Source organism: Salvelinus alpinus, chromosome 17 (assembly GCF_045679555.1).
Source record: "Salvelinus alpinus chromosome 17, SLU_Salpinus.1, whole genome shotgun sequence".
Classification (NCBI taxonomy): domain Eukaryota; kingdom Metazoa; phylum Chordata; class Actinopteri; order Salmoniformes; family Salmonidae; genus Salvelinus; species Salvelinus alpinus.
The window spans coordinates 10,417,673-10,430,668 of record NC_092102.1 but is presented as its reverse complement, the minus strand read 5'-3'; positions in this window follow the sequence as shown (position 1 = coordinate 10,430,668).

Here is a 12,996-nt window from a genome sequence, read left to right as displayed (position 1 = left end):
CGTTAAGATAACATTACCACCAGTTTATCCAAAGACGTGGTCCTCTTTTCCAAATGATTTAGCATGGGTCCGTCAACACGGCAGTTAGGCTATACATGGAATACAACACAGAGGGTATGACCGAACGTTCCATCCATTTGAGTTCTATTATGGTAATAACGCTAATTTCTGTACTGTATGCCAAACTAAGACCCATTGTCACATAGTCTATTGTGGTAGTTGGTCACTCTCTACTTGGTCTATTGGTCAGATAGGTGCTCGTTTAGCCAGGTCTGACAGTAGCAGGGTAGAGTCATGATACACTGACTGCATGGTAGAAGCAATCGGTGGAGCCGGTGGCGTCGGTTGCCCCAGACGACAGCAGCGAAGCCAGCCCTGACGAGAGGAGTGCGAGGGATAATCCCAGAGGGCCTTGAGGCAATCCTCTTGGCAGCGACGACGAGCACTGCGATTTACACACGGGTAAGAGCCCCTGACATCCGCTTTCGCCCGCTGCCCTTAATCCTCTTATGCACACATGGAGGGTAACACCCACAGTGTCAGGGACGAGTGTGAAAATACATTAGTTAAGGCCTGAGCCATGGAGCTCATCGGCTGCTCTTGTCGCCTTGTAAATGCCATCGTTATTCTATTACAGTGACACACACAATAGGTTGAGAGGTGCACCATAATCTAATCTGGAATCTTTCCCAACATTTTTTAAAATTTAAAGCAGGGTGGAATTGTGAGGAATTGTATATTGGTCATATATTAATCAAATCTGACTGGATTTTCATGAGGGAGTCCAGAACAACTAAAACAGTAAAAATATGAAACTAAACTATGTGATGTTGCAGGACAACGAGAGCTATTTTCGCACAACTCCCGTAGGTTGAACATAAAAGGACATCCTCTCTCATCCGGTAGACTTAGGCTACTCCAGAAATATACATCCTGTAGACTTAGGCTACTCCAGAAATAGACATCCTGAGCTAGTTGCACATGCCCTCTAGACATGCTACAATAGCTAGGGCTAAGAGAAATACCTGAGCCCCTGACCGATGACCTATCAGAATATCAATCCTTGTACTAAGGCACCAAGCCGCACCATTGTAGGCACCGCAAACTCTGCAACCATTATAAAACAGGTGCATCACCATGTGGTCTGTCAGAACAAGTCATAGAAATAACCCAGTTAAAGGAAAGAAACATGAACAAATGCAACAAAAACACCCCAATACTTTTTTAAAAACGGAAACACTCTCAGTATTGTGATGCAGGCTTTTAGATGTTGTACACATGAAATTGTGTCATTCTGAACTTTATCCACAATGTTACAGTATATTCCATTTTGTGCGACTCGAGCCGTTTCCCCTAATCCGGTTGTTCCATTCTCTGAGTAGCATGATGCTAGAATGAACAGAAGGGTATCACTCGAGTCGCAACAAAATGAAATATAACGTTGCAGATAAAGTTCGTAATGACACCATTTCATTTGTACAACATCTAAAACAACAATTCTCAACTGGTAGGTCGAGACCCAAGTGTGGGTCCCGGCAGGTTTTGAGTGGGTCATGGGTGTCTGAGTAAAAAAAAAGAGATATATTATTTTTATGGGGAAAAAATACTCCAGTCTGAACTTTAATGACTTAAACCAGGTAGAAAGTGTGTAGAAATGATAACGAACTTAAAATTGTAAAATAATCCCCCCCCCAAAACTGAGACAACCCGGTTCCATTTGAGTCCCGAGGCAAAACCAGTTGAGAACCACTGATCTAAAAGACCTGCATCACCTGTACTGGGAGCTTTTCCCTTTCTAAAGGACGTATTTGGGTATTTTTGGAGCATTTCATTTTTTTTTTTGAGCCCCCGTACTGCACAATGAGGAAGTGAGTCGCTGGTTGGGGTAAATTTCTCCAAAACAAGTGAAATCACAACAACAACAAAATACAATAAAAGTGTTTGGACCCTTCTATAACATGCCATTTAAATAAAAAAATACAGCAAAATTATCCTTTATAGCCTAATTACTGGTAGCCTAATTAGATTACTAATTGAGATTATTCAAGTATCAAGAGGTCAAGTGGCATGAGAAGATACTATATTGACCTACTTGAGGACAAAACTAGGCCTCCCAGTTAAAAATACATTTTCCTAGCCAGTACAACCTATGAATCTAGTAGTACTAAGCCTACTCCCACCATGGCTAAGACAAGCTTACTGAGCTAGCAGTACTCACCCAGTCTAAGTCTTTTCCTGTGGTAACAAGCCTTGTTAGCATGCTAAGCTAGCAATACCTACCCAGTCGAATTCTTCTCCTGTTGTATACAAGCCTATTTAGTTAACATGCTAAACTAACAATACTCACCCTGTAGGCCTTCTCCTGCAGGTTGGTGTTGCTGAGCTTCAGGATAACATCAAATTTGATGGGCTTCACACTCATCCGACCAGGCTTCTTGTTAAAGTCCACCTGACGAATGATCTAAAGGACACACGAAAGAACAGAAAAATGTGTGCTTTCAGAAATCATGCTAAATTAGCAAAAACTTTACACACGTTAGACATCATCAAAACACCAGTGACAGTGCCTGCCCTCAAAAACACACAAGCCAGGACGTCACCATCCTTTGGTATGGGGCTCGTACAAAGGAAAAATAATTGAGGTTCCTGACGACAGACATTTTAATAAATGATCAATGCAAATATATGACCAAAGGTTACAGTCCATAAAAAGCATACCATTAAAAACTACAACCCATCAAACACTATATGCTTGGTGTTTTTTGAGTGTGTGTTTGTATGGCCCTGGTGATGTGACCCTTTAGTAGCTGTGGCTTCTGCAAAAGCTACCGGGGATCCAAATAAACAAATGCCAATTATATTGAGCATGTCCTTCAGAATCAGCACAGTATGTGCCAGTGCTATATTTCTGTATTTTTACTTATATCATTTTGCATATCACATTGTGTGTTTTATGTGTACTGGATTGACCTAGTTCTCTATATTTTGTTTGTGTATCTGTGTGTGTGTGCATGTGAGGTCGTTGGTACTAGGCGAGCGGGAGCACTCCTGGCCAGGTCTGTCTGTACAAACATCGGATGTGGTGGTGGTCACCGGGGGGGGGGGGGGGGGGGGGGGATATGGGCCAGCCCTGATACACAGAGGGGGCCACTGTAGCAGGAAGCTCCAAATCATATGCCCCCCCAACACACACACACACAAAGTATGTGTGGTGTGCATGCACGTGTGTGTATGATGGTGAGGTCTGTTATTGTATATGGAGTGTGTTTAAGTGTTTGTTGGCGTCCTGTGCTAAGCTAGCATGAGAAAGGCAGTATGGGAGACGAGCGCTTGTTCCCGTGTGCATGTGCACAGTTTGACCAGAGCGATAAAGACCCGGCTGTGGTTTACGCTCTGCTCCTAACTCAGACATACCAAACTTGACACATATTTATGATCCCACAAGGCACGCATTTGCTTAGGCACTTTTTTAGTCTAATAATGTTGGCAGAAGACTGCCTCAGTCTGAATGGTAGTCTATAGACTGTTATGGGTACTTGGTAATTGGCTTCTCTTCATCTAGCTAACTAGAAATATAATTAAAATGTACAATCAGGGCACTCCCTAGGATTTTCTGACCAGGTGGTGCTGATGTACAGTTGTGGCCAAAAGTTTTGAGAATGACACAAATATTAATTTTCACAAAGTCTGCTGCCTCAGTTTGTATGATGGCAATTTGCATATACTCCAGGATGTTATGAAGAGTGATCAGATGAATTGGAATTAATTGTAAAGTCCCTCGTTGCCATGCAAATGAACTGAATCCCCCAAAAACATTTCCACTGCATTTCAGCCCTGCCACAAAAGGACCAGCTGACATCATGTCAGTGATTCTATCGTTAACACAGTGTTGACGAGGACAAGGCTGGAAATCACTTTGTCATGCTGATTGAGTTCGAATAACAGACTGGAAGCTTCAAAAGGAGGGTGGTGCTTGGAATCATTGTTCTTCCCCTGTCACCCTTTTCCAGCATGATGGAACACCTTGCCATAAGGCAAAAGTGATAACTAAGTGGCTCGGGGAACAAAACATAAATATTTTGGGTCCATGGCCAGGAAACTCCCCAGACCTTAATCCCATTGAGAACTTGTGGTCAATCCTCAAGAGGCGGGTGGACAAACAAAACCCCACAAATTCTGACAAACTCCAAGCATTGATTATGCAAGAATGGGCTGCCATCAGTCAGGATGTGGCCCAGAAGTTAATTGACAGCATGCCAGGGCGGATTGCAGAGGTCTTCAAAAAGAAGGGTCAACACTGCAAATATTGACTCTTTGCATCAACTTCATGTAATTGTCAATAAAAAACTTTGACACTCATGAAATTCTTGTAATTATACTTCAGTATTCCATAGTAACATCTGACAAAAATATCTAAAGACACTGAAGCAGCAAACTTTGTGAAAATGTATATTTGTGTCATTCTCAAAACTTTTGGCCACGACTGTAGGCCTAAGGTTTGGTAGGGGGGAGGTCCGGATGAGGTCAGTCAAGTTGTAGCATTTAGCATTTTTGAAAAACCTGTAACCGCTGAAACCTAGCATCTTAAAATATATCAAACATTGTAACCAAGACAGAAGTCTTGTTTGATCCTAAATTAAATTGAAGTGTCTCAATGACGCTTTCAAATTTTTGTAGGTTACATTTTGGGGTAATGATTATTCTAAATAATAGGCGTAATTATGTGGATAGTCGAATGAAAATGTCAACTGGCTTAATTGTGTTTGGGGAGAAAATTCAGAATAATTCAATTACTGGATGCAATGTAGTAGTCTAGTTTACTTTAGGCTTTTTGTAATATGAAACAACTGAACTAGGCCTATATGAGCTTGTTTCAGTTCTCCATCCCTGACCTAATCTATCAAATTAGGTCTGACTACTAGACTACCATTCATTCAACATGCCTTGTCGTAATTGGCGAACTATCATCACACCATTAGCAGCCCACTGTTAACATACAGCTATATGAAGTGGACAGATGAACTGATTAATTAACATAGGCCTGCTAATCTCTAAATTACATTTCTGTGAAGGATAATATTAGAGGAACAGCTCTCTGCTACTGTCTGTCTGTTTCCATCTCCACAGCGACGCGTACTGAACTACCACAGCACTGCACGTTTCCTTGCTCGTCAATGCGCTCGCGCCTACTACAGAGATCAAGCATATGAAATGTGCTATTTTACAGGGTCAGCCACAGTAGTACGGCACCACTGTAGAAAATTAGGGTTAAGTGCCTTGCTCAACGGGACAGCGGCAGTTGTTACCTAGTCGGCTTGGGGATTCGAACCAGCAACCTTTTGGTTACCGGCCCAACGCTCTTTACTGCTAGGCTACCTGCCAGGGTTAGCCTTAGCTAAGGCGCTAACTACAAAATAATAGTGGTTATGTGCTTGACTAACACATATAATTTTGGAAAATGTATTTGTCAAACAGTTGGTTCTCCATTTTACCCTGTGGTATCAATGAATGAAGTGGAGAGCTGCCATCCAGGTAGATGGAGGAAAACCAATAGTACTATGACTATAGGGGTGGGCCTGAGCAGAGAACTAACTTTCTCCTCATCCGAGTCGTCTGAATGGCTCAGCTCCAACTTCAGACAGTTACAGTTACCACAATGTGCCAACTAGAAGCCTATTTTTGGGTCGTTTTTCGTACCGGCGTACTTTGACCTCAAATTGTGTGCATGGTATGCAAAATGCGTGCAGGTTGACAGGTTTACTAATGCACTCTGCAGACCACATCCTCTCTGCCTATGTAGCAGCCGGCCACCTCCCCACCCACACACACAAACGGGGGAGCACGAGGGGGGTGCTTTTCTGCTGCTCTAATTAAAACAGTAGCAGCGCGCACCTCAGCCTCTTTTCTCTTTAACGAGGGAAACAGTAAAAAAAATGAATAAACAGGCAATGGGGTGCATCATGAATAAACACTGTGCGCTGTGAGGGGTTCTTGGAGTGCTGGTTCACTGTGTGCTGGAGGGTGGACGGCTGTGCCGTAGGCAGAGAGGGTTGTGGTCTGCAGAGCACGTTAGGAGCAGAGTAAACCACAGCCTGGCCTTTATCACTTTGGTCAGACCATCCACACACACACACACACACACACACACACACACACACACACACACACACACACACACACACACACACACACACACACACACACACACACACACACACACACACACACACACACACACACACCAGACCATCACGGTGACCACTCCCACAAAACCAAGCTGTCGCCTCCATACTACCGTTCTCCTGTTAGCTTACCACAGGAGGCTAGCACTCACGAAGACATATATGGGTATGCACACCACATATACTCAAAGCCAAACCCACACGCACACAGTCAAACATGTTGACAGTTTGTGCCCTTACCCTGATAACAAAGGTGTGTAGCGCGCACACACAAACCTCAGATGTACTTCCTCCCCCTCATCGTTCCGAGGCTATGCCGTTGTTAGCCGTTGAGACCTCGCTAACTGCCTTGATACACCGGACTGTGTTTTCCACTGATACCTGAGAAAATGTTGCATAACTCCCACCCAAGTTGTTTGTTTCCATTGGTTCTGTTGCCAAATGTTGTCCTTTTGAGGTATTTCTCACATCTAATCAACCCCTTCAGATCAAGGCTACACAAGTGCTCAGGGCAGGGGTGGCCAACCCTCCTCATAGTGAGCTACTGGTTATGCAAGGTTTTGATCCGACCCTGTTGTAAGTTAACATACCAGATTCCGCTGAGCATGGTCCAGTGAGCATACCATACCAGTTCATTTAGGTGTGATACCTAGATTAGGGTTGGAGCGAAATCCTTCAGGGCTCGTATTCACAAAGTATCTAAGAGTAGGAGTGCTGATCTAGGATCAGGTCCCTCCTGTCCCTGTAATCGTATTCATTATTAAGTAAAGAAGGCAAAACTGGTTCTAGATCAGCACCTCTACAGGGAGAAGCTTTGTGAATACAGGCCTAGGAGGGCAGTGCTGTTGGGGGAAGGTGGTGCACCCTTAGTATAGAGCAGTGGTTCATTGTAAACCTGCCACACACACACACTATATGATACATTTATTAAACATAAGAATGAGTGTGAGTTTGTCACAACCCGGCTTGTGGGAAGTGACAAAGAGCTCTTATAGGACCAGGGCACAAAAAATAATAATCAATAATTTTGCTCTTTATTTAACCATCTTACATATAAAAACATTATTTGTTCATCGGAAATTGTGAATAACTCACTACAGGTTAATGAGAAGGGTGTGCTTGAACGGATGCACATAACTCTGCAATGTTGGGTTGTATTGGAGAGAGTCTCAGTCTTAAATCATTTTCCATACACAGTCTGTGCCTGTATTTAGTTTTCATGTTAGTGAGGGCCAAGAATTCACTCTCACATAGGTTTTTTATTTAATTTTAATTTAACCTTTATTTAACTAGGCAAGTCAGTTAATAACAAATTCTTATTTACAATGACAGCCTATGGGGGAACAGTGGGTTAACTGCCTTGTTCAGGGGCAGAACGCCAGATTTGTACTTTATCAGCTCTGGGATTTGATCTAATAACCTTTCAGGTTACTGGCCCAACACCCTAACCACTAATTCCCAATCTGGCCCTCAACCATCACGGTCACCTAATAATCCCCAGTTTACAATTGGCTCATTCATCCCCCTCCTCTCCCCTGTAACTATTCCCCAGGTCGTTGCTGCAAATGAGAACGTGTTCTCAGTCAACTTACCTGGTAAAATAACGGTAAAATAAAATAAATAAATAAATAAATAAAGGCTACGTGCCGCCAAGGTACATGGTTGCAAAGGGCATCAGTGTCTTAACAGCGCGATTTGCCAAGACAGGATACTCTGAGCGCAGCCCAATCCAGAATCTGGCAGTGGCTTCTGATTAAATTACATTTTCACAGAACCGCTTGTTGTAATTTCGATGAGACTCTCTTGTTCAGATATCAGTAAGTGGACTGGAGGCAGGGCATGAAACGGATAACGAATCCAGTTGTTTGTGTCGTCCGTTTCGGGAAAGTACCTGTGTAATTGCGCACCCAACTCACTCAGGTGCTTCGCTATATCACATTTGACATTGTCCGTAAGCGTGAGTTTATTTGCACACAAAAAGTCATACAATGATGGAAAGACCTGTGTGTTGTTAATGCAGACAGAGAAGAGCTCCAACTTCTTAAATAATAGCCTCAATTTTGTCCCGCACATTGAATATAGTTGCGGAGTGTCCCTGCAATCCTAGATTCAGATAATTCGGGCGAGAAATAACATCACCCAGATAGGCCAGTGTGTGAGAAACTCCTCATTATGAAAGCGGTCAGAGAAGTGAAAATGATGGTCAGTAAAGAAAACTTTAAGCTCGTCTCTCAATTTTTAAAAAACGTGTCAATACTTTGCACCTTGATAAGCAGCGCACTTCTGTATGTTGTAAAAGCGTTACATGGTCGCTGCCCATGTCATCGCATAGCGCAGAAAATACACGAGAGTTCAGGGGCCTTGCTTTAACAAAGTTAACCATTTTCACTGTAGTGTCCAAAACGTCTTTCAAGCTGTCAGGCATTCCTTTAGCAGCAAGAGCCTCTCGGTGGATGCTGCAGTGTACCCAAGTGGCATCGGGAGCAACTGCTTGCACGAATGTTACCATTCCACTCTGTCTCCCTGTCTCCCTGTCATGGCTTTTGCGCCATCAGTACAGATACCAACATGAGCAGCAGCTACGTTTGGCTACATACAGACCGTTAGTGGAATAGCGGAATAGAGAGAGTAGCGGTTAATGTGATTGGATGTTAATTATTTGACTAGGCTACCTGTATTTGACATTGTGTTGTTATTTCACTGAACACTGGTTGATGCTTATTTATAAAACCCTCTTAGGCCTCACTCCCCCCTATCTGAGATATCTGCTGCAGCCCTCATCCTCCACATACAACACCCGTTCTGCCAGTCACATTCTGTTAAAGGTCCCCAAAGCACACACATCCCTGGGTCGCTCGTCTTTTCAGTTCGCTGCAGCTAGCGACTGGAACGAGCTGCAACAAACACTCAAACTGGACGGTTTTATCTCAATCTCTTCATTCAAAGACTCAATCATGGACATTCTTACTGACAGTTGTGGCTGCTTTGTGTGATGTATTGTTGTCTCTACCTTCTTGCCCTTTGTGCTGTTGTCTGTGCCTAATAATGTTTGTACCATGTTTTGTGCTGCTACCATGTTGTGTTGCTACCATGTTGTTGTCATGTTGTGTTGCTACCATGTTGTTGTCATGTGTTGCTGCCTTGCTATGTTGTAGTCTTAGGTCTCACTTTATGTAGTGTTGTGTTGTCGTGATGTGTTTTGTCCTACATTTATATTGTATTTATTTTTAATCGCAGCCCCCATCCCAGCAGGAAGTATTTTGCCTTTTGGTAGGCCGTCATTGTAAATAATAATTTGTTCTTGACTGACTTGCCTAGTTAAATAAAGGTAAAAAAAAAAGAAAGAAAAAAGAAAAAAAAAAACACTAGATGGTTTCATTTTATTTTGGAAGTTAAACGAAGCTACTCGGGCAAAAAAAAGGACTTACCCAAATGTATAGTCATTTGGAAAATGTAAATGGACTCTTTGAAAATGTAAAAAAAGTATATATACTTTTTTTTTAAACGTTAAATGTGAATCACATTTTTATTTGGCGTACTCCGACGGCATTGAAGGTAGGTTCGGGATGGTGATGGGTGGATTTGGCTCTTACCTCCAGTAGGAAGGGCAGAATGGGCACAAAGGTGTGTGTGCTGCCAGAGAGGAGGGTGAGGCCACTCACACAGTGGATCCTCTGAGGGTAGTAGCATTTAGTGGGCACCAGCCTGCACAGCAATACAGACACAGATTCAGTGGTTAACACTACCACCTGCTGGTGGAAGTGTGAAGTACAACTTGCTTTTAGGGCAGGGGTAGGCAATACATTTTGGCTCGAGAGCCACATAGAGATTAAGAAATTCTATAGCGGGCCAAACATAATTTCTATGTGTGTGTGTGTGTGTACCCACTTGATGGTGCCCACTATGACCTGGCACAGTGGGTAGATGAGGGGCTGCAGGACGTCGCTGGGGTGCAGCGCGCTGAGAAAACGACGCCACAGGTATTTGTGTTTATTATGGATCCCCATTAGCTGCTGCCAAGGCTACTCTTCCTGGGGTCCTGCAAAAAAGTTTATAAAAATGTTCAAAACATTACAACACACTGTGTGCCCTCAAGCTCCTGCTCCACCACACATCTACAGTTCTAAATCCATGTGTACGTGTGTGTACAGTGCGTATGTTATGGTGTGTGTGTGTGTATGCATGTGTCTGTGCCTATGTTTGTGTTTCTTCACAGTCCCCGCTGTTCCATAAGGTTTTTTTTTATCTGTTTTTCTAAATCCAATTTTAACGGCTTGCATCAGTAACTTGATGTGGAATAGAGTTCCATGTCGTCATGGCTCTATGTAGTACTGTGCGCTTCCCGTAGTCTGTTCTGGACTTGGGGACTGTGAAGAGACCTCTTGTGGCATGTCTGGTACAGGCAGTGGACAAACTGCCAGTTATACACCGACAGGTATGTCTCCTGAGACACACAAGGACACAGACACCTTAAATTAACATCAGCACCGATCTACATTCCATTCGTAGTTTGTAATAAAAACATTGTAACAAGCTTGTTGTAACAAGCTTTTCTAATGATTTGTCCCAGTAGTCTGAAATAAAAGTGGAACCCTTGGCTCCTATGTTAATATGTCACTTTGACCACACAATAAAATCTTTACAAATAACATTATTCCTTAATATCACTATCTGTACTTCCTAGTGTCCTATATCATACCTCATAATCATTAACCTGTGTACTTTTACGTCACACATAGTCCTTGACTAAGTTCTCCAAATGATCCCCATTAGCAGCTACTCTTCTTGGGGTCCACACAAAACATTGCATAATACAGAATATTAATAGAAAAGAAAAGCTCAAGGACATAACTACATACATTTAAAATGTCACAGCCTACATATCAATACATACACACAATTTATCTAGGTCAAATAGGGGAGGTGTTGCTTTCAGTTTTTTGAAACCAGGTTTCCTGTTCACTGCTTTGCTCAGGGGCAGAACGACAGATGTTTACCTTGTCAGCTCGGGGATTTGATCCAGCAACCTTTCAGTTACTGGCCCAATGCTCTAACTACTAGGCTACCTTCAGATGGATAGGAGTTTTTTGAATTTGTTGTGGATTTGGGGACTGTGAAAAGAACCCTGGTGCCATGTCTGGTGGGGTAGGTGCGTGTCAGAGCTGTGTGTAAATTGACTATGAAAACAAATCTGAATTTAACACATTGTTACTTATAAAAAATAAGAAGCGATGCAGTCAATCTCTCTGATACTTTTAGCCAAGAGAGACTGGCATGCATAGTATTGATATAGACCTCTGATCACAGTGAAGAGCAACACGCACCAGTCTGTTCTGGGCCAGCAGCGTTTTCTTTCATGTCCTTCTTTGCAGCACCTGACCATATGACTAGGCAATAATCAAGATACACTATATATACACAAAAGTATATTGACACCCCTTCAAATTAGTGGATTCGGCTATTTCAGCCTCACCCGTTGCTGACAGGTATATAAAATCGAGCACACCTCCATGCAATTTCCATAAACAAACGTTGGCAGTAGAACGGCCTTACTGAAGAGCTCAGCGACTTTCAAAATGGCACCGTCATAGGATGCCACCTTTCCAACAAGTCAGTTTGTCAAATTTCTGCCCTGCTAGAGCTGCCCCGGGCAACTGTAAATGCTGTTATTGTGAAGTGGAAACATCTAGGAGCAACAACAGCTCAGCTACACAAGCTCACAGAATGGGACGGCTGAGTGCTGAAGCGCATAACTTGTAAAAATCGTCTGTCCTTGGTTACAACACTCACTACTGGAAGCAATGTCAGCACAAGAACAGCCGCATGCACACAAGCCTAAGATCACTATGAGCAATGCCAAGTGTCAGCTGGAGTGGTATAAAGCTCACCGCTATTGGACTCTGGAGCAGTGAAAACGCGTTCTCTGGAGTGATGAATTACGCTTCACCTATCAGGCAGACAAATCTGGGTTTGGCGGTTGCCAGGAGAACGCTATCTTCCCCAGTGCATAGTGCCAACTGTAAAGTCAGGTGGAGGAGGAATAATGGTTTGGGGCTGTTTTTCATGGTTCGGACCCCTTAGTTCCAGTGAAGGGAAATCTTAATGCTACAGCATACAATGACATTCTAGACGATTGTGTTCCCAAATTTGTGGCAACAGTTTGGGGAAGGCCCTTTCCTGTTTCAGCATGACAATGTCCCCGGTGCACAAAGTGAGGTACATACAGAAATGGTTTGTCGAGATCGATGTGGAAGAACTTGACTGGCCCGCACACAGATCCCTGACCTCAATCCCATCGAACACCTTTGGGATAAATTGGAACGCCGACTGCAAGCCAGGCCTAATCGCCCAACATCAGAGCCCAACCTCACTCATGCTTTTGTGGCTGAATGGAAGCAAGTCCCCGCAGCAATGTCCCAACAACTAGTGGAAAGGCTTCATAGATGAGTGGAGGCTGTTATAGCAGCTAAGTGGGGACCAACTCTATATTAATAGCCATGATTTTGGATTGAAATGTTCGAACAAGCAGGTGTCCACATACTTCTGGTCATGTAGTGTATGCTGCACTGATGCCACCTTTTCAACTTCCCATGTATTGGTTCACCAAGACCAATGTAAAAAGATATAGATGGGGACTGAGCAGATAGAGAGTAGATTGCTTTAGTTCTGAAGAGGCATTGTTTCAGAATGGAGGGTGCTGTAGCTCTGCTGGTGTTGCTGTTCTCTCGGTCTGGAGCATGGGCTCAGGGAGAGAGTGGCGGGGTCAGAGAGAATCACATCACTCAACCGGGTCACAGTGAAGGGAGAGCGTGTG